Below are 22,374 nucleotides of genomic sequence, written 5' to 3'. Positions count from 1 at the left end.
TGGTTTTTCATTTTATATTTATATGCCTTGAACCGCCCAGAGCATTTCAGGTGAGAGGCAGTATACAAATTTAATAATAATAATAATAAATAAATAAATAATTAAATTAAATTAAATTAAATTAAAACCAACAGATACAGTGCCTTTTAAGCCAGAAGGATTCTTCTAGGCACAGAGGGAAGACTTCCTAATGTTGTTGAACTGCGAGCCTCATCACTCCTAGCAAGCATGGCCAATGGGAGTTGCAATTCAGCAGCATCTGGAGGACAAACTGCTCCAATACAACTGACCTAGGCTGAGGAAGTGAGAATTCTGGCTTGCACTTAGGGAGACTATATGCCAACTCACTTGGTTGTACCCTACTTTTGATCCTGGTCCATCACTCTCTGCCTTAGCCCCCACCCTTTCCTGGGAGCCAGTATTCCTAAAATCATAAGCTTATCTGTTAAGCTTCTCACCTGCTGCTTGGAGGACAACAGTAAATCTAAGGAGCATCTCCACCCCCATTGTTCAGCCTGGACACTGAGGTCCAGTGCCGAGGGACTTCTGGTGGTTCCCTCACTGCGAGAAGCAAAGCTACAGGAAACCAGGCAGAGGGCCTTCTCGGTAGTGGCGCCCGCTCTGTGGAACGCCCTCCCATCAGATGTCAAGGAAAGATACAACTATCTGACTTAGAAGACATCTGAAGGCAGCCCTGTTTAGGGAGGTTTTTAATGTTTGAAGTTGTATTCTGTTTTTAGTCCTCTGTTGGGAGCTGCCCAGAGTGGCTAGTATAAATAAATAGTACAAATAATAAAATTGTTATTATTGCTACTATTAAAAAAAACCTGCAGAGCTAAGTTCCTTATTTTGGGCACCCCAGTAGTTGTGATTAGCCAAGGCTCACCTCTCTCACTGAAACAGTAAACTTGTCTGAGCTGTACCACTTCAGAGTGCAGAGGGTAGGGCTTGCGTGCTTGAATGTACCTCCTTGCAAAATATTCATTGGATGTACAAGGTTACCACGTCAGGGAGAAGGGCAGCTGTCTCCCTAATACACTATTTTTTATCATTTTCTATATGCAGAGACATTGAAACATGTGATTCTCCTATGGTACTTGCAGTCTGAAGTAGTACAACCCAGATACCGCTTTGCCACCGCAGTGAGAACTAGGATGCTCTCCTTATAGCTCCAGATGTTGTGTTTTTTCGCTTCTGAGTCACTTGTCTAGCCTCGCACAACAAAGCCAGGCAGGCTGGAAAATTGCTCTCTCTCTCTCTCTCTCTCTCTCTCTCTCTCTCTCTCTCTCTGTGGTTTCTTTGTTCGTTTCATTTCACTTCTATTTTTTTGCTTCCTTTCCATCAGCTTTAACATCAGAGAGGATCAAGAGCCCTCATTTGTACTTCAAAGTATTCCACAGCAAATTGGAAAAACCTAGAAAAGAAATCCTGAAAATAATGCCCACCTCTTTTTCCTTTCCATTCTCACTTCTATAGACCTATTTGTCAGCAAAAAAAAAAAATTTAAACCCTGGCCGCCAAAGGGATTTCCCCACTCCCTCCTCCTGCTTGTTTGCGTTAAAATTGCTAGTTTCCTTGAAAATACAACAGATGCAGAGGTCACAACAAGGTGCCTGACTTTCCCTACCAAAACGCAACGAAATGCTTAACAATCTGGAAAACTGAATTCTGCAAATCCAAACTTAATCCTGGGTATACTATTTTTGCAACTGGTAATTCAAAAAGTTGTCTGCTCTAGCTATCCTTAAAATATCTGTCTCCTTTTACACCTCCTCCTCATATTCGATGCATCATTATAGAACGTGGGATGTGAGGGTACACTTCAGAGACAGGAACCTAAGTTGTATGGAATTCCGGGTTGCGGACTATTCTGCTTGTCCTCTTGTTCCAATCGTTTGCCTGTCGCCCTTTACCTGTTGCTGCACTACAACTCCCATCATCCCTGGCGATTGGCCATGCTGGGTGGGGCTGATGAGGAGCCATAGCCCATCAGCATCTGGTAGGGCTATAGGTTTCCCCATCCCTGGATTTGAGGGTTTCATGAGGACGTTTCAGGCTGGTTGCTGCTCTTGTTTCTGCTAGTCTCTATAGCACAAGGCTTGACAGGCTCGCATGAACCATCTCAGGTGATCTGCTGTGCCAGACCTTGGGTTAAGAGCTTGAATAAATAGCCTTTTCAGTCAGTGGTATGGCTGGGGCTAGGCTTGAAGGCTCAGAGTCCCAGGCCACACACACACACTCCATAACTACCAAGAGATTGGCTAACTATGACGGCAATACCTGAATTAGCAACTAGGCTGGCATGGGCATATCTATATATATATAAATGTAGGCATTGCGCACACGGATGAAACAGCCTTTCTCCATAACTGCTGAACCATAATGTAACAAATTTGGCTGCAACGTTCCATGCCCATCAGGGAGGAATTTGGCATAATTTCCCCCCCCCAAAAAAACCACACACCTTTCACACCTAAAATAATGATTAAGCACAAAAAGTGGCGCCCAAATTAGACATCACCACCAGAAGCTCTGAAGACTCCAGCAGCTGTGCTGCCAGATGACATCATAAAATTCCACAGCAACCAACTGAAAACAGTCCTTTTGCAGCAACAAGGCCCAGCTTTTTTAATAGGCCGCAGCATTGCCAAGCAGGGAAAAACAAACAGAATAGGGCCTTTCACAACAGGGGGATGGGGACGGACAGGGATGAGGCACAACAAAGGGAGGGGGGAAAACACATAGCCATGGGGGGGGACCCTGAGTCAGTCAAAGCAGTGGGGGTGGGTTGGGACAGGGAAAACTGAGTAGGCCGACTGCCAAAACGGCCATTCCACCTCCAAAGCCCAAGCCCAAGCCCAAAGCCTCTCCCGGCAACTGCATTAATAAATGCCTAGCAGCATTAGGCAGTCGTTCATCATTTCCCCTAACATGCACTTGGGGGCACGGCGAGGAGATTTTGCTTTTTAATTTAGTGGGCGTTGTGTCACATGTGAGGCTACGGCAGCCATTTTAAGTAAGGGCAGTCGTGCCCCTTTTAACCTAGGCTTTATACCAGGCATCCCCAAACTTCGGCCCTCCAGATGTTTTGGACTACAATTCCCATCTTCCCCGACCACTGGTCCTGTTAGCTAAGGATCATGGGAGTTGTAGGCCAAAACATCTGGAGGGCCGCAGTTTGGGGATGCCTGCTTTATACTATGACTGATTACCAGCCTCTGCGTCTTTAAAAAAAACACCATGCACTTTCTTTCCCCAGTTTAAGTCCTCAAACCAACACCACATCCTACATTCAAAACACCTACTCCAAAATTAGGAAATCCAAATAACCAAAACAAATAACCAAACCACAAAACACACAACAACGCCCAAATCATGCAATACCCACCAAAATAAATGACAACCCCCAAAATAAAATTAAACAATAGTAACTTCTGCTTCTCATGTTCTTATTTCAAACAAATTATATATATATATAGAAATGTTCACGATGTGTGCGCAGTAGCCAATGTATGGAGATACAGGGGGGGAGGGGACAACACTCCCCAGGGACAACAGAGGGCTCAGACAAAAGTGCATGCTGGGAAATAGAACCCAGAAACTGACAGTTCCTTCTCCAAGGGTGGGGCCAAGGTATGGAAAAACAGAGGGGAGGGGCCAACATTTCCCGGATACAACAGAGGGCTCAGACAGGGGTGGGGGTGGGGGCTCGATAGCTCATGAGTCAGGACAGGGTGGGGCCAGTCACAGGGATGTGCCGGAGGGGGGGGGAGAAGGACGCTTGATAGCTCATGGGTCGGGACAGAGTGGGGCAGTCACAGGGATGAACCAGGGGGTGGGGGGGAGGAGGGGGCAGGATAAGTCATGTGTCCGGACAGAGTGGGGGGAATCACAGGAAAGAACCACAGCAACACATGACCACATTCCAATTTGTTTTTGCTTTGCACCAAAAAAAAGAAAAAAGTTATCATGGCTGTGTAACTAAGTAGTGGTATTTGCCTATTTTATAAATATTGATTTGTATGCTTTTTATAGTTTTGATAACTAACAAAAACACAACAAAAACCGGGCCAGGGCATGCACTCAGATGCTCATTTTATTTATTTTCCTTAGAAAGTATATTTCCCTTCTCTGCAACACAATGATGCTTATTCCCAAGCAAAGTGTCTTATCTCATATTCACACCCTTCTTGCCGCCCACAGCAGTGGTACTTTGGGAAGAGCCTCTCCCTCTGGTCATAAACGCCATGTTGGGACACATTTATGGCTGCCTTGAACAGTTTCAGTTGTGGACTTACACATGTTAGGTTTATTGTTCCTTGTATTTGGTTGCCAAACAGAGGGACAGATATTTAAATGGTAGACCCTCCAAGCGTCCCTATTTTCCAGGGATAGTCCCAGATTTACAGAAGCCACAGGTGGGTGAAACCGTGACAGACCTTGAACGTTTTGGCAAGGTGCCAATGTGAAATGAGTGACATCTCAAGGTGACGGCAAATGACATGGACACTGGTTACACACACACACACACACACACACACACCCTACCCCCTGAGAGATTTTGGATGCATGAAAGATTGGAGAGTTTTAATGTCTGCCAAATAAACTTTGCGATTTGATCCTGCTTTTCCTCAGGACGTCCCTACTTTCATCAGAGAAATGTTGAGGAGGGGACGTCTTTATTTTCATCAGACGAATGTTGGAGGTTATGAAATGGCATTACTACTACTATTATTAATCATCTGGTTTCCTACCCATTGAATTCAGTAAACACCAGAGCACCTGAGACAAACTAAAATAGATAGCAGGGTTGTTGTTGTTTTTACAAATATGTTTTGTTTTATTTCTAATTGTATTGCTTCATCGTTTTGGTGTTTGCCACCCTGGGCTCCTTTGGGAAGGGAGGGCAGGATAGAAATTTAATAAACCATAATAGCCCCGACAGCAGAGGAAAAGTCTAGCTACGTGGAAGTTGCTTGGAATTTTTCTGCCAATGGGAAGACCTTGGCAGCTGGGCTGAATGATACGGAGAAGAAAAAATAAACCTGATTAAGAGGCGCAGAAGTTCAACAGCACACAGGTGGGTGAAACCGTGACAGACTTCGAACGTTTTGGCAAGATGCCAATGTGAAATGAGTGACACCTCAAGGTGACAGCAAATGACAAGGACACTGGTTACACACACACACCCTACCCCCTGAGAGATTTTGGATGCATGAAAGATTGAAGAGTTTTAATGTCTGCCGCTGGGCCCAAGTTATAAAATGACAAAAGAGTTGTGTGCGTTCCACCTTCTCAGTAGTGTGGGAGGTAGATCAAGGGTCTAAACATTCCTATATATAGAAAATATTTTATTCCTTTTCCATATTAAAAGTCACATTTTGTTATTCAACAGTTCTGTTGCAATTCAACAAAATGAGTGACTTCCTGCTCACCCAACACCAATGTTTATAACCCAAATTACATACAATTGCGTTTTAAAGTTCCTTTGTTTTTCTGTTACATTTACGTTCTGCTAGTTTCTTACACTTCAAACCCCGCTTTGGTCTTTGCATATGGAAAATAACATTTTAAATAAGACTATAAAATTAAGGATCCTTAAACGATCCTAAATTTGTGTGTCTAATCAGTGCCGTTGGTTTTGCCATCTCTGCATATTCCAAGATTTTCATCAACCAGCCTTCGAGGGTGTTCTGTCATCCTTCCATTTCTGTGCATAGAGAATCCTTGCCGCTGTAGTTACATGCGTAAACACAGTTGAGGCTTTATTTGGAATTTCACTGTCTTGGAGTGCAGTGACTGAGGAAGGAGCAGAAGGTGAGCTGAGCTTGGGAGACACTCTGTAGGTTTTGTGGTTTTGTCTTTTGGGGCTGTGTGTGAGTAAGTTTGTGTGCTTATTTGTTTTCTTACTTGTTTGTGTGCTTGTGCTGGTTTTCTAGGGCTGCTGCCTCTTGGATTTGGGTGACTGTCCAGGCTTGTGTGGGTGTTTGTTTCTGGCTGTGACCTTGTTTGTTTCTGGCTGTGACCTTTCACCTAGAAGTGTGAGTCAGGAAGTTCAGGTGATTAGCTGTGGGCGGAGCTAGTCAGAGCTTGGAGTGCAGTGACTGAGGAAGGAGCAGAAGGTGAGCTGAGCTTGGGAGACACTCTGTAGGTTTTGTGGTTTTTGTCTTTTGGGGCTGTGTGTGAGTAAGTTTGTGTGCTTATTTGTTTTCTTACTTGTTTGTGTGCTTGTGCTGGTTTTCTAGGGCTGCTGCCTCTTGGATTTGGGTGACTGTCCAGGCTTGTGTGGGTGTTTGTTTCTGGCTGTGACCTTGTTTGTTTCTGGCTGTGACCTTTCACCTAGAAGTGTGAGTCAGGAAGTTCAGGTGATTAGCTGTGGGCGGAGCTAGTCAGAGCTTGGAGTGCAGTGACTGAGGAAGGAGCAGAAGGTGAGCTGAGCTTGGGAGACACTCTGTAGGTTTTGTGGTTTTGTCTTTTGGGGCTGTGTGTGAGTAAGTTTGTGTGCTTATTTGTTTTCTTACTTGTTTGTGTGCTTGTGCTGGTTTTCTAGGGCTGCTGCCTCTTGGATTTGGGTGACTGTCCAGGCTTGTGTGGGTGTTTGTTTCTGGCTGTGACCTTGTTTGTTTCTGGCTGTGACCTTTCACCTAGAAGTGTGAGTCAGGAAGTTCAGGTGATTAGCTGTGGGCGGAGCTAGTCAGAGCTTGGAGTGCAGCGGCGCGCGCCTATCGGCGCGCGCAGTTTTACCCATCTTTTTGACCTAGGGCAGCAAGTCTCATACGTTTGTTAGGGGGGACCTAGGCCTCTTCCTCTTTCCCCCTTGACCTCAAGGTTTTCAAGATGGAGGTGGAGGGAACAACCATTGTCACCTGCAATTCCTGTGCAATGTTTGTTTTCTTGCCAAAGGATGTGGGTAGCTACACTTGCAACAATTGCAAGTTGGTTGCCCTACTAGAAAACAAGGTTGCCCTTCTGGAAGAGAAGGTGCAGCAGCTTCAGGGGCGTGTATCTACGCTCCAGAGAATTAAAGAGCTGGAGCTTTTCTTGGATGCAGCAGAGCACACTGTCTGCACCAAGGAGGAGACAGGGGATCTCCCTGAGGAGGAGGTCAGTTCCCCAACACAGCAGCCAGATGTATGGAGGAACGTGACTCATAGAAGTAGAAGGCCCAGGGATCGCTCTGAGTGCTTAGAATTAAACAACCGTTTTGAAGTGCTCATGGAAGACGAGGAACAGACTCCACCTGAGGATCTCTCCCTCATCACAGTTGATGAGGAATATGAAGACGAGCAACCAAGTCAGTCCTCTGGAAATATGCAGGTAACCTTGGAAGGGACAGCACATAGAAGAATCCCAACCAAGCCTCTGAAGAGGCGTGTAGTGGTGATTGGGGATTCCCTACTGAGGGGTACAGAAGCAGTGATCTGTGGGCCTGACAAGATGTCTCGAGAGGTGTGCTGTCTACCTGGGGCCAAGATCAAAGATGTAACAGAACGGCTGCAAGGAATAATAAAACCCACCGACAAATACCCCTTCCTTTTGGTGCATGTGGGAACCAATGACACTGCAAGCCATAGCTTACAGAAGATCAAAAATGATTATGAGGCTCTGGGCAGGAAGTTGAAGCAATTAGATGCACAAATTGTCATCTCTTCTGTCCTCCCAGTTGAACGACATGGCCCAGGGAGAGAGGGAAAAATAGGGGAAGTGAACAACTGGCTTCGCAAATGGTGCAAACAGGAACGGTTTGGATTCCTAGATCACGGTCTGCAGTTTCTTGATGATGGACTTCTGGCAAGTGATGGACTGCACCTCACAAAAGTTGGGAGGAATGTTTTTGCCACAAAACTCAAAAACCTCATCAGGAGGGCTTTAAACTGACTTATGTGGGGGAGGGAGACAGTGGTCCTGAAGGTAGGAGTCTATCAAATGCTGAAGATGATCATCCAAATGTCAAGGACCAAATGGAGCAAGCAGCATGCAGACCTAGTGGTGGGACGAAAATATCCTTAAATAAGAGACATGGGGGAATGATCAACGGTCTTCAATGTCTGTATACTAATGCACAGAGCATGGGAAATAAACAAGATGAACTTGAGCTCTTGGTACAGCAAACTAAATATGACATAATAGGCATCACTGAAACCTGGTGGGATGAGTCTCATGACTGGAATGTAGTAATAGAGGGATACAATCTATTTAAGAGAAATAGACCAAACAGGAAAGGAGGAGGAGTAGCTTTATATGTTAGGGATATGTATACCTGTGAAGAGATCCAGGATTTAAAACTTCAAAGCCAAATTGAGAGTATCTGGGTCAAAATTAAGGGAGAGAAAAACAACAGTGATCTCATTGTGGGAGTTTACTATAGATCCCCAAGCCAAACTGAGGACACAGATGATGCCTTCCTGGAACAGATGGCCAAGCATTCCAAAGGAAGTGAGATAGTAGTAATGGGGGATTTCAACTATCCTGATATTTGTTGGATGTCAAACTCAGCCAAGAGCATAAGGTCGAACAGATTCCTCACTGGCCTTGCAGACAACTTCATTGTCCAGAAAGTGGGAGAAGCAACAAGAGGATCAGCCATTTTAGATCTGGTCCTAACCAATAGTGATGACTTGGTTAGTGGGGTAGAAGTGGCAGGATCATTAGGTGGGAGTGACCATGCTCTTCTGGAGTTTATTATCCAGCGGAAAGGAGCAACCAAGCATACTAAGGTCCAAATTCTAGACTTTAAGAAAGCCGACTTCAGAAAACTTAGGGAAACGCTGGGTGAAATCCCATGGACAGTAATACTAAAAGGGAAGGGAGTTCATGATGGTTGGGAGTTTGTTAAAAGGGAGATATTAAAAGCACAACTTCAGGCAATACCAATGAGACGGAAACATGGAAGGTGCCTAAAGAAGCCAGGCTGGCTATCTAAAGAACTTTTGACTGAGTTAAGATTTAAAAGGGATATGTACAAAAAATGGAAAAGGGGGGAAATCTCCAGAGAGGAATTCAAACATATAGCCAGCACGTGTAGAGACAAAGTCAGAAAAGCTAAAGCACAGAATGAACTCAGGCTCGCCAGAGAGGTTAAAAGCAACAAAAAGGGCTTTTATGGGTATGTCCGTAGCAAAAGGAAAAACAAGGAAACAGTGGGGTCACTCAGAGGAGAAGATGGTGAAATGCAAACAGGGGACAGAGAAAGGGCAGAACTCCTCAATGCCTTCTTTGCCTCAGTCTTCTCCAAGAAAGAAAACAACGCCCGACCTGAAGAATATGGAGCAGATGATTCAGCAGGGGAAACACAGCCCAGAATAAGTAAGGAGGTAGTACAAGAATACTTGGCTAGTTTAGATGTATTCAAGTCTCCAGGGCCAGATGAACTACATCCAAGAGTATTAAAAGAACTGGCAGAGGTGATTTCAGAACCACTGGCAATAATCTTTGAAAATTCCTGGAGAACAGGCGAAGTTCCAGCAGACTGGAGGAGGGCAAATGTTGTCCCTATTTTCAAAAAGGGGAAAAGAGAGGACCCAAACAATTACCGCCCAGTCAGCCTGACATCAATACCAGGAAAGATTCTAGAGCAGATCATTAAGCAAACAGTCTGTGAGCACCTAGAAAGAAACTCTGTGATCACTAAAAGTCAGCATGGGTTCCTGAAAAATAAGTCATGTCAGACTAATCTGATCTCATTTTTTGACAGAATTACAAGCCTGGTAGATGAAGGGAACGCTGTGGATGTAGCCTATCTTGATTTCAGCAAGGCCTTTGACAAGGTGCCCCATGATATTCTTGTAAAGAAGCTGGTAAAATGTGGGCTAGACAATGCTACCATTCAGTGGATTTGTAGCTGGATTACTGACCGAACCCAAAGGGTGCTCATCAATGGCTCCTCCTCATCCTGGAGAGTAGTGACTAGTGGGGTGCCACAGGGTTCTGTCTTGGGCCCAGTCTTGTTCAACATCTTTATCAATGACTTGGATGATGGGCTTGAGGGAATCCTGAGCAAGTTTGCAGATGACACCAAGTTGGGAGGGGTGGCTAACACCCCAGAGGACAGGATCACACTTCAGAATGACCTTAACAGATTAGACAACTGGGCCAAAGCAAACAAGATGAATTTTAACAAGGAGAAATGTAAAGTGCTACACTTGGGCAAAAAAAATGAAAGGCACAGATACAGGATGGGAGACACCTGGCTTGAGAGCAGTACATGTGAAAAGGATCTAGGAGTTTTGGTTGACCACAAACTTGACATGAGTCAGCAGTGTGATGCAGCAGCTAAAAAAGCCAATGCAATTCTGGGCTGCATCAATAGGAGTATAGCATCTAGATCAAGGGAAGTAATAGTACCACTGTATTCTGCTCTGGTCAGACCTCACCTGGAGTATTGTGTCCAGTTCTGGGCACCACAGTTCAAGAAGGATACTGATAAGCTGGAACGTGTCCAGAAGAGGGCAACCAAAATGGTCAAAGGCCTGGAAACGATGCCTTATGAGGAACGGCTTAGGGAGCTGGGTATGTTTAGCCTGGAGAAGAGAAGGTTAAGGGGTGATATGATAACCATGTTCAAATATATAAAAGGATGTCATATAAAGGAGGGAGAAAGGTTGTTTTCTGCTGCTCCAGAGAAGCGGACACGGAGCAACGGATTCAAACTACAAGAAAGAAAATTCCACCTAAACATTAGGAAGAACTTCCTGACAGTAAGAGCTGTTCGGCAGTGGAATTTGCTGCCAAGGAGTGTGGTGGAGTCTCCTTCTTTGGAGGTCTTTAAGCAGAGGCTTGACAGCCATCTGTCAGGAATGCTTTGATGGTGTTTCCTGCTTGGCAGGGGGTTGGACTGGATGGCCCTTGTGGTCTCTTCCAACTCTATGATTCTATGATTCTATGATTAATATCCTCAGCAGGAAAGATTCTGGCCTTTAAAAAAATTCATTATATGTGTTTCATGTCCCAAAAGGCCTTGAGCCATTTCATGAGCATTTTACCCAGGATCACATTGACCAGAGTTATATCCTGGATGGTATTCAAACTTTCCACCTTTTCCTTTCAATTTCAATTAAATTTCCCCTTCTTTTCTTATCGTTAAGGGCACCCCAGAAGTACAGAAATGGAAAGTAAATTCTGCACCCTGCCAGTCTCATTAGCCCCCCTCCCCTTTTAAAGACAATTTCTAGTCTGGGCTGCATCAAGAGGAGTATAGCATCTAGATCAAGGGAAGTAATAGTACCACTGTATTCTGCTCTGGTCAGACCTCACCTGGAGTACTGTGTCCAGTTCTGGGTACCACAGTTCAAGGAGGATACTGACAAGCTGGAACGTGTCCAGAGGAGGGCAACCAAAATGGTCAAAGGCCTGGAAACAATGCCTTATGAGGAACGGCTTAGGGAGCTGGGTATGTTTAGCCTGGAGAAGAGAAGGTTAAGGGATGATATGATAGCCATGTTCAAATATATAAAAGGGTGTCATATAGAGGAGGGTGAAATGTTGTTTTCTGCTGCTCCAGAGAAGCGGACACGGAGCAATGGATTCAAGCTACAAGAAAGAAGATTCCACCTAAACTTTAGGAAGAACTTCCTGACAGTAAGAGCTGTTCGACAGTGGAATTTGCTGCCAAGGAGTGTGGTGGAGTCTCCTTCTTTGGAGGTCTTTAAGCAAAGGCTTGACAGGCATAAGTCAGGAATGCTTTGATGGTGTTTCCTGCTTGGCAGGGGGTTGGACTGGATGGCCCTTGTGGTCTCTTCCAGCTCTATGATTCTAGTCCTTATGATGGTAATATAAGCTTGTAAGCATATGAGCTTGCAGTGGAGTGGGCAGAGGTGAGAGGCTGTGAATTTTGCAAGCTCCATGTCCCTGCACAAACAGTGACAAATTTCAGGAGGAAAGCAGGAACAAAATCTTCGAAAGAGTCTTCTGTGAGCCAGACCTCACTTGGAAGTTCTCATAAAAAGGAAAACCTCCATGTTGTGGCCCATAAGGAAAATCCAAACTCTGCAGCTGGGGGACACTTTTATTTAAATAACGAATCTGGGTATCACAATTGTCCTTGTAAGTTTTTGAAAATTAATAAAATGCAATTGACAAAAAACAAACAAACAAAATGTCACAAAATAGGGAGCAAGCTTTTCAGTTCTTCAGTTCTCTTCATCAGGCTAGATGCTACACAAAGTGGGGTGGGGGGGATGAGGAATCATTAAAGGGCGAAAATTAGGTTGGTTGTTGGAGTGGAATCTACAGTCGGAGGGAAGTTATTTTCTACCACCTGACCACCTGAGTTAACAATACTATTCAATTTGGCTTTTTCTTACCTGGTACACCTTAGGCCCTGCAGGTGTTGCTAAACTACAACTGCTACTGTATCACCCGGGGCCATTAGCCATGCTGGCTGGGGCTGATGGGAGTTTCGGTTCAGCAACATCTGCAGGGCCAAGGGATCCCTGCAAAATTGACCTCTGACTTTGCTAATGGGTTGCTTCTTTTTATTGCTGTTGTCTGCCTAAGTAGGAACCTACATATTCTGCTTTTAAGGCATGAGACAAGGCTGGGTAACAGCTGTGCTTTGTCTTTTTCAAGGTTTGCCATACATCCGAATATCCCAGACATATCCGGAATACTGTTGTTGGTAGCAGTGCCCGGTGGGCACTGCTACCAACTACAGTATCAGGCGGAAATTGGCAAAATGTTCGGGAAAATCTGGATGTATGGCAACCTCATGTCGGCAGTGTTGTTTTTGCCGATTTTCTATAAAAATAGCTCAACAACTTTTCTGTCCAGATTTTCACTGCTTGAAATACGGCAACCCTATTTAAACAAGGGGACCAACCATTGCTTTTTTTATTCTCGAATCCCAGAAATGACCTGACCTGCAATCTCCTTTTTGAGACAGTTATGACTAAAAAAATGCAGACCTCATGGCTGCAACATTCACTTATTATTATTATTATTATTATTATTATTATTATTATTATTCCGCTTCCTCCTGCCACCTGCTTTGTCTAACATCCAGCCTGACAGAGAGTGAAGTTGGAAGCTTTCTCGCTATTTTGTAAGATTTGGCTTGCTCCCAACTATGAATTTTGAAACACACAGTGCTTCCCACATTTCAATATGTTACAGATTTGGTGTTTTAGCAGTTAAAGTTAGGGTTTTGGTGGGCAAGGAATGTAGCAGGTGTTAGTGGTAATAAAAATACCCAAATGCTGTTTCTCTGCCCCGCCTTTCCAGGCATTTGATGTTAATTCATCATGATTGAACATAATGTATATTTTATATGTTGTATGTCATGAAGGCTTCTAGCTTTACAATAAATTACTCACATACTTTAGAAATTCTGTTTAATCTTTGTGGCATCCAATGCCGCATACAGATGATTTTGTGAAAGTCTTCTTTCAGATTTCAATGTGAAGTATATCTATTGCTTCCAAAATAACCTTCCACCTCTGAAATGGATACGGTAATAATATTATGTCATGGAACTTTAAAGTGATGATCCTCACCCCTGAACCATATCTGATAATAGACCATAATATTTTAACAGCATCCATTAATATTTTCTCTGCCTTCAGTACGATTTTTATTGGACACTGTGTGTGTGTGGTTTAAAATTGTAATGGGAACTGAAGACAAATGTAAATTGTTCATGCATCCAAAATGAGGCAATTTTTTGAGGATTTTAATTGGCTTTTTGGCATTGGGACATTCTTCCTTAAAGAAAATTGACACCTTCAAACATTGTTTTTCAAATGTGACTTCGAATGATGCTTTTACCTCTGCAACTGATGAATTGGAAGTGAATCCCCTGCTTCACCTTTGTTTTCCGCCCCAGCATCTAGAGTTGGGGATACTGGGAAAGGGCTGGGCTTTTTTGGGGGGGGGGTTAAAGAGTGAGATGGAACAAAGCCCAGCAAGGTCCTCCCGCCAAGGCTGAGCCTTCCTCGCCTCTCATTGCAAAAAGTAACCACTGGTTTGAAAAAGAAATTAAATGGTCACCATAGGAAAAAACGAACCCTGCCCCCTGCATAAACTTGGCTTTGTTTGTTTCGTTTGTGCTGTGTGATCAGTTCGATTCGGAGGATGGGAGAGAAGGCGGAGGAGGAGATTGTTATTGCAGGTTCTCTTTAAATTAAAAAAAGGGTACCTCTTTTGCACTGTGACTGTTTCCTGCTTCTGGGGTGTGTGTGTGTGTGTTCTCGGGAGCAGGAAGCAGGAGCTGCAAAACCAAGGGAAGTGAGTGCGAGGCAAGAGGCTATACCAGACCAGGCCAGCCAGGAATGAGATTTCAAAACATTTCCTCCTCTTCCAGAAATGTGATCGCCGTTTTCTTTGGGCAACGGGGAGGTGTGGCGGAGCATCCTTAGGCCACAGAAGGTGAAGCCACCACGTGGGACGCGTGGCGGTTCTGCCAGCCTGATGATGATGGCACACTTCGTGGCGTGAGCCCTGGGGGAGGGGGAGAGAAAGAGAGGGAGAGGGAGAGATCGGCTGGATCTCGAGGAGGGGAGAGAGAGCCACCAAAGAGGGGGGAGGAAGCCCCTGAAGAGAGCCTCCCCCCTCCCCACAGCAAGCACCCACTTCTACAGCTGCTGAGAATGGAGGATCCTTCCCCACCAAGCGGGGAGGTGATGTAAGTCCAACCTTCCCCACACCCTTAACCTCGCCACCTCCCTGCAAGAATAACCGGGGGGGGGATAGTCGAGTGGAGGAAGGAAGAGGGGGGAGGGCGGAGGGAGGTGGTTGCATAAGGGGCGGAGGGGAGAGCATCCGTGGGGGCAGCCAGGTGGTGGGTGCCTCCCCAGGAACGCGCTCCCACCGCTGCGTCCTCCTGGGGGAAGAGGATGATGACGAGGCTGTTCCCGGGAGAGAGGGGAGAAGGTGTCTCACACCCCCCCACTCTGGGGTGGGGGCATCGCAGGACAGCCCGCTCAGCTGGGGGCTCCGGGGCCTCGGCCCAGCGCCTGGCCGGCGGAAGAGCTTCCTTCCTAAGCAGACAAGATCGCCTTCCTGGAGCCAGGCTCGCTCCATCCCAGTTATTTTTGCGGTGCTTCCCCCCCCCCCCCGCATCTAACTGTATGGCGAGCCCCCAGCACTCTGTGCCCTAGATCTGCCCCTTTTGATCTCCCCCCACCTCTCTATCTGCTTCTCTTGCATGCTGACCCCTTGCAGCTCTGCTCCCCCCACTCTAGCTATTCCTCAGATCTGCTGCTGACCAACCACCCCGTCGTTCCCAAGTGCCTGCTGTCCCCTTAACTTAGCATTCTTCTATCCCCCCATCAAGCCCACCCTTCCCCTCGTCTAACTGTAGGCCAGGTGCTGCTCTCCCTTAGTCCCCATTTTCCACCGGGAATCATAGAATTGCAAGTTGGAAGGGACTCAGGGGAGGGTTGCATGCTGTTCCCCCCGGCCCAATTCCACATTGTCCCCACTCTGGGTTTACCCCACCTGGCCAAGCCCTGTTCCAGTTGCTTAGTGTCCCCCTGATAAACTGCACCTGCTCCCTTACTTACTGTTTTAATAGGCAGCTGCCTTATACACTAAGTCAGTACAGTATTGTCTACACGGACTGGCAGGATTGAACCTGGGACCTTCTGCATGCAAGGCAGATCCTCTGCCATTGAGCTACAGTCCTTTTTCCTGACTCTCTCTCTGGCTTCCTTACCTTCCACCCCTGCTCCTTGGGATCTGTGCTCCACCACAACCTAACTACATTCTGGCCTCTTTGCCCCCCTCTGGCTGCCCTAATCTCCTACCAAGAATTAGGAATTAGGCTCCCAAGTTCACATTGTATTTGTTGGCCATTTGTTCCTTCGCTGCTCAACTGTGCATACCGCCTTGGATCAGGGCCTCCTCCATTCACCTGCCCCTGCTTTCCGTCCCTGGGTATGTTTTTTCTTCCTCCTCCCCCACCATTCAAGTGGAATTGCATTCCCTGTGACTCCCCCCACCCATGCTGTATGCTGGTTACTATCCCGCTGTGTCCCATAAACTATATTCTGATTCCCTTACCCTAGGCTTGCTCCCTTCTCATCTAATTGCTTGCTGTTCTCTTTGTCCCAGAGATTTGTAGCACTATTCTAGTCCCATTGGACTTCAGGGGGCGGGCGGTACCAAATAAAAATATCCATGCAATTGCATGATGAATTTCCTGTTTGGTTGCTTCCATTTCCCCCTATCCTGCTGATTCACCCCACTCCCAGAAACTTATTTCAGTTCTTCCATTTTTTTTAAAAAAAATATCGACCCTAAGCATATTCTCTACCTCTGCCTAATCAAATTGTGCAAAGCTGGGTTTGGGGCTTGCCCTTTGGAATTTGATTTATGAAGCAATAATAACAGGGACGAATGCCTCTGAGTACATGCAGAGTACATATGCCTCAACAGTGAGTAGCTACGGCTTGTCCCTACGTATTGAGGATGGTGGAACTTAGCCCCAGCCAACCATCCTGCTGGGTCTGCGATAAACAGGCCCCTCTGTTGTTTTCCTGTGGTTTTGCATCTGTTCCTTAATCATATGTATTGTTGAGCGTTGGTAATATTGCCTTGTAACAGAAAAGGTGGGAGGACTGAGCTGGTGTGCTCGAGGACTGAGTGTTTTTGTCTCGGAATCCTTCATCTCTGTTTTCTCCCATTCCCCGCCACCCAGCTCCCTAAACATCAGACTTCTGCGATCCCTTTCACCCGCACCGTGGTCCCTTGCCAGGGTTTAATGCCTGTGCTCCAATCTCAAGAGGTGACCTTAGTTATATCCTTCCCTGGGTGGGAAGGCAGGATGCAAATTCAACAAATAAATAAAAGGTTGTAGTATTTACTAAATAGTGGTGCTAAATTATGTTTCCTACTCTGTTGCTCTTAAGCGGTGATCTGACGGGGCACAATCTGCTGGGAATTTCTCCAATGCAGCCCCCCCATTGAAATGAATGGGATCTGCGCAAGACAATCCTCTGGATTATCTTTTCAGTGCTGGGTCTGTGAAACATGTAAAGTAATAGATGAGAATGCCTTTGCACATGTGCAGAGGGCTCAATGGTAGGCCCTCCATGCATGAGCAGTCAGAGGGCTGCCATTCCAGACTGGAGGCATAACTCCTCCCTAAACTTTCCACATTTTCATTTTTTCTGTCTTATATTTGAACGAATTCTTAAACATTCATTGCCTGCCCCAGCTGTGGTCTGAGGCGACCGGTGGGGGTCTCTGGAACATTTTCATATTGTCTCTGATTATTATTATTATTATTTGAATTTATATACCGCCCTATGTCTGTAGGTCACAAAATAAAATCAGAATAGAAAACCTCAAAATACATAATCAAAATAACAACAACCACAACCCAATACCCCCCCCCCAAAAAAATCCAACATTTTAAAAGGGCATAGGATGGCCTGGTTAAAAAGGAACGTTTTTGCCTGGTGCCTAAAGGTGTATGTAATGAAGGCGCCAGGCAAACTTCCCCGAGGAGAGCATTCCGCAGACGGGGAGCCACTGCAGAGAAGGCCCCGTTCTCGTGTTGCCACCCTCCGGACCTCTCAAGGAGGAGGCACACGAAGAAGGGCCTCAGAAGATGGTCTCAGGGTCTGGGTCTTCTTCGTCTTTTTCAGCAATCACTCATAGCCGAGTAGGTTCGCGTGAAAAGAGCCGGGTCTTGAGGTACTGCGGTCCTGAGCCATTTAAGGGTTTATAGGTCAAAACCAGCACTTTGAATTGGGCCCGGAGACTAATTGGTAGCCAGTGCAGTCGGACCAGGATTGGTGTCATATGCCTTGAGTTCATCTGGCACTTTTTGAAGGGTGAAAAAGTGTTTGCTTTAGTGGTTCTGTCCCATGTTTAAGAGACAACCTTCTATAGTACTGTGCTGGATTTTTTTTTTTAATTTTTAAGTGCAGCGTTCTTTCCCCTACACGCATTGTGTTCACCTCGTTGATCATGGCCACATAGGGAAAATGGAGCATTTATGATTTTAACATGAAATCCTCTTGAATGTCTTCCCACTTAGTGGCTACGAGTGGGATCTGCAACAAAAGCTTGTGTCTCCTGTCCTGGGTGCCTGCCAGCCAGCCAGCCCGCCCGCCCTGCCCTCCTCTGCTCCAGCATGCTAAGCTGTAATAGACTCAAGCAGGCCAGTTTCCCTCTTTCCTTTCCCTTTTCAATGTTCTGTCTGTCCATTTCCATTTATCATTCCATGGCTCTTCTTCGTTACACAGAGTATTCCCAGTCCTCATTAGACTCTTTGTTGTGTAGCCTTCTCGGGGGCATTTTTTCTTTGGGCTACGCTTGTGGTTCCCCCAAATGCCTTGATAACCTTCCTATTGTTTATCAGTGGTCCCATTATGGATCCCTTGCAGTCGGCTGGCATTTGGGGGGCGGGGAGGAGAGAGGAATTTGCTATCAGAAAAAGCGACAGGACGAAGCAGAGCAGAATAGCAGTCCTCCGTGTAGGAAAGTTTTAAGCTTCTGAGCTGGTTCACGAAAAGAGGCAGATGCCGTTGCGTGCTTCCAGGCGGTCTCCTCTGGCCTGGCCTGATCTTCAAACCCGACCTTTGGGCTTTGCCATCTGTGCACCGAATCTACAATGGCATGCGGAAGGGGAATTCTCGGCAGCTACCCCAACCGTTATAGAACTTCATACGGTATGCAGCAGCCAATGCATATTTGGGCTGTGTATGTGTGCAGATAGTTCTGGCCAATCCAAGACTCCCTTGGCATGTGTACCTGTGTGTAGTACAAGCACATTTCTTGCATATCTTTTGTATATAGCACCAAGTGCATTTTGTGTGTGCATAACACATGAAGAGAAACTGAGCATAGACAGGTCTGTGTGGTTTCTTCCTTCACATTGTGCAGGATACTGACTGCAAAATATAGCATTCTGAGAAGGTTGGCTTCTTCTTCTTCTTCTTCTTCTTCTTCTTCTTCTTCTTCTTCTTCTTCTCCTCCTCCTCCTCCTCCTCCTCCTCCTCCTCCTCCTCCTCCTCCTCCTCCTCCTCCTCCTCCTCCTCCTATAGATCCTGTGTTTCTAGATCATAGAAAGAATATGAAGAAAGCTTAGAGAACTTAGTACATAGATAGATATACTGTACATATACATATGAATGGGGTGTTGTTGTTCAGCGACCAGTACAGCTCTTTCTGTCTTGGAAAAGTAACCGCTCTTGAACCCTGGAAAGCCATGACCAGTCCGGGTAAATAGTACTGAGTTTACATAGTCTGCTGGTCTGACTCTGTATCATACAACTTCCTGGGTTCCTCTGCCTACCCTGACAAGTAGAAGCAGAATAAATTGATGACGAACTGTGCAAATGGAATGCAGATATTCTGTTTCGTGAACTTTTATTTAAGGCTTCAGAATCCAGCTTTCCTTGGTCCAGAATTTTAGCCTGCCAGATTCTTGGGTACAGGACATCCTGTCTGGGCCAGGATTAGGGGCTGGTCTACGTGGCCCCATGGAATCCTTTCCAGCTCAGTGATTTTAGGTAACACTGTGTACCAGCTGCTCTTTAGAAAACAGTGTCCCTTCTGGCTGTGTTCCTTTCTGAGGGGACTAGAGCTTCTTCCTTCCTTCTGCCAGTTACTTGGCTGTGACGAGGAAGATTTTTGCCTAATTGCTTTCAATTCCCTGGCCATCCCTGGCCATCATTCTTTTTCCATTTCGCGGCTGAAACAGCATTGGGCAGAAGGAGCGGAGCTGATTCTAGGGAGAGAGAGAGAGAGAGAGAGAGAGAGAGAGAGAGAGAGAGAGAGAGAGAGAACAACAACGGCAAAAGGTTTCACAGCCTATAGGTGCCAATATGTCACATTTCCAGGTCCGCTCTAGAGCACACAGAGCACAGAAAGAAAGGTGGGTTATAGCAGGTTAGATTATTTCTCTGTCTAGCTCCGTTTTGTCCACACTGACTGGCAGCAGCTCTCCAAGGTTTCATTCAGGCCGCTGATTCCCCAACCTGGCACTCTCCAAATGTTTTACACTACAACTCCCATCAGCCCCAGTTAGCATGGCTACCATGGCTGGGACGGATGGGACCGGTAGTTCAGGGGGTCCCCAAACTACGGCCTGCGGGCCAGATGCGGCCCAATTGGCCTCCCAATCCGGCCCGCGACGACCCCCGCCACCCGCTGCCGTCGCCTGTTCTTACGCCGCGCAGCGCGGCGGTGCACTTCCAGATCGGAAAAAAGCGCCGAAAATCGTTTGTGCGCATGCATATGGGCCTCTCCTGACCCAGAAGAGGTCATTTCCGGTGCACTTCCGGGTCAGGGGAGGCCCATACGCATGCGCACAAACGATTTTCGGCGATTTTTCCGACCTGGAAGCGCAGCACCGTGCCAGTAAGTGTGTGCGCGCATGCGCACGGGCGCGCACTCCTCCGGCCCACCACGTGATCGGCGCGGCGGGCACCGGCCCAAAGCCGGGTAAGTCTGGGGACCCCTGCTGTAGTTGTTTGGGGAGTACCAGATTACAGAAGGCTGGCCTCCATTCGATGGCCCAGGGGGGGAAACAGAAAGAGTGAGAAAGGGACCAAGATAAAATAAAATAAATTAAAACGTTGCACTGCCACACATACCTATGGAAATAGAACACTGCCTTTTACCACGTCAGATTGCCTATCTATTTACCCTGGTATTTGCCAGCTCTGACAGACTCTGGCAGTGGCTCTCCAGGGTTTCCAGCAAAAGTCTTCCCCATCATCTGCTACCTGATCACTTTTGCTGGAGGTGCTGGGGATTGAAGCTGGGGCCTTCTGCATGTAAGCAGGTGTTGTTATCCCTGGGGATGGACAGATTAGTCTGTTTCTGGCCCGTGCCACTGCTACATGTGTTCACTCATAAATTTGCTTTGTTCCTGATTCTACATTAATGCCTTATGGGTGGGGAGATAACAGGGGCGTAGCCAGGATGAAAATCAGGGGGGGCAAGGGGCGGGGAGCAAGGGGCGGGGCCAAGGGGCGGGGGCGGGGCCACATCGGAGCAGCCCGAAATCGGGCTGCTCCGACTCCCTCCTCCCCCTCCGCGATAGGAAGGGACGAGGGGGAGCCAGGATCAGCCCGAAATCGGGCTGCTCCGACTCCCTCCTCCCCCTCCACGATCGGAAGGGATGAGGGGGAGCCAGGATCAGCCCGAAATCGGGCTGCTCCGATCCCCTCCTCCCCCTCTGCAATCGCTGGGGCAGGTGGAGGGAAAGCCCCAGAGCCGCGCAAAGCGGTTGCCTGGCTTTCCCTCCGCCTGCCCCACAGCCAGCCGGCTAGAAGGGACGTCTCCCTTCTCCCTTGCTGGCTGTGGGGCGGAGGGAGGGAAAGCCAGCCAAACGCTTTGCGCGGCTCTGGTGCTTTCCCGCCGCCCGCCCCACAGCCAGCCAGGGAGAAGGGAGACGGCACCGGGCGGGCAGTGGGGCAGGCTGGCCAGTGGCCCTGCTTCTAGGGGGGGCAATTGCCCCCTCCTGCCCCCCCTGCCTACACCCATGGGAGATAATCCCCCTCCCACACACAAATCACATTTTAATATGCGTTTTAAAAACACATTTCCCCTTGAAACATGTTTAGAAATGCAGATTTTATCACAAAATGAGTATTTTTTAAAACACTTTTTTTTTAGCTGAGAACTGCATCATAGCATTTGGGAAAGTGCACAGTGCAGCTCAGAATACAGCTCTTCGTTAGTCCAATAGTTGTGGATCTGGTCAGTCTGTATCAGGATTTGCAAACATTAGGTTCCTCAAGCGCCCCTGAACTGTGGTTCCTTCCTTCCTTCCTTCCTAATTTAGACTTGGAACAGCATCTTCCCTCGCTTTGTTCCTTGTTCTTATCCCTCCCCCTTTTAATGTTTGGTCTTCCAGGCAGGGGTGGCTTTCCTCTTTTATGTTGTTAATGATGCATTTCTATTCTATATATGTGCGTGGGCTTTTATTTAATTGAGTGCATTTAAATACTAATTCTTTTGGTAACCACAATTCCAACCTCCCCCCCCCCCAAACAGAAAAAAGGCACGTTAGAGAATAGGGGGGGGAAAGGAATGTAAAAGGGAAATAAATTATCTGCAACAAGAAATTGTATATAAGGGAAAACCCTTCAAAAAACCATACCCCATTCCTCTATGCTTATCTGAATTTCAGTTTTCTTTGCCTGGCATTAGCTGGGAAATATATCTCCTTATTATCAACTCAGCTTGTTAGGCAGGCGATTGGGCTGGCCGTTGATTTAATTTAGATATGTTTCGCTTAAACACTTCTGACAGTTCCCTCACCCGCCCATCCATGGGATTTTGCCCATGCGAGCAAGGAGGCCATGAGACATGCAGGGGACTCTGGGGAAGCCAATACTGTATATCTAAGTCCCATCTTTGCTAGGAAATTTTTTGACAGCCTTGAGCAAGTCGCTTGGACTTAGTTGTCTCTCTCCT

The 22,374-nt window shown here is 46.7% G+C and overlaps 1 protein-coding gene across 1 annotated transcript in view; it reads left to right on the top strand.

Annotated features, from left to right (window-relative positions):
• The first annotated feature begins 14,182 nt into the window (after positions 1 to 14,182).
• Positions 14,183 to 22,374, top strand: part of TBKBP1 (TBK1 binding protein 1) — a 58,500-nt gene continuing 50,308 nt past the window's right edge. Inside the window, exon 1 of the mRNA XM_035136308.3 lies at positions 14,183 to 14,617. The gene's annotated coding sequence lies outside the window, so the exon portion shown is untranslated. The remainder of the gene's footprint in view (positions 14,618 to 22,374) is intronic.

The sequence above is a fragment of the Zootoca vivipara genome, chromosome 12 (genome assembly GCF_965207765.1).
Source record: "Zootoca vivipara chromosome 12, rZooViv2.hap1.1, whole genome shotgun sequence".
In the NCBI taxonomy this organism is placed as follows: domain Eukaryota; kingdom Metazoa; phylum Chordata; class Lepidosauria; order Squamata; family Lacertidae; genus Zootoca; species Zootoca vivipara.
This window is presented reverse-complemented; position numbering and strand designations above follow the sequence as displayed.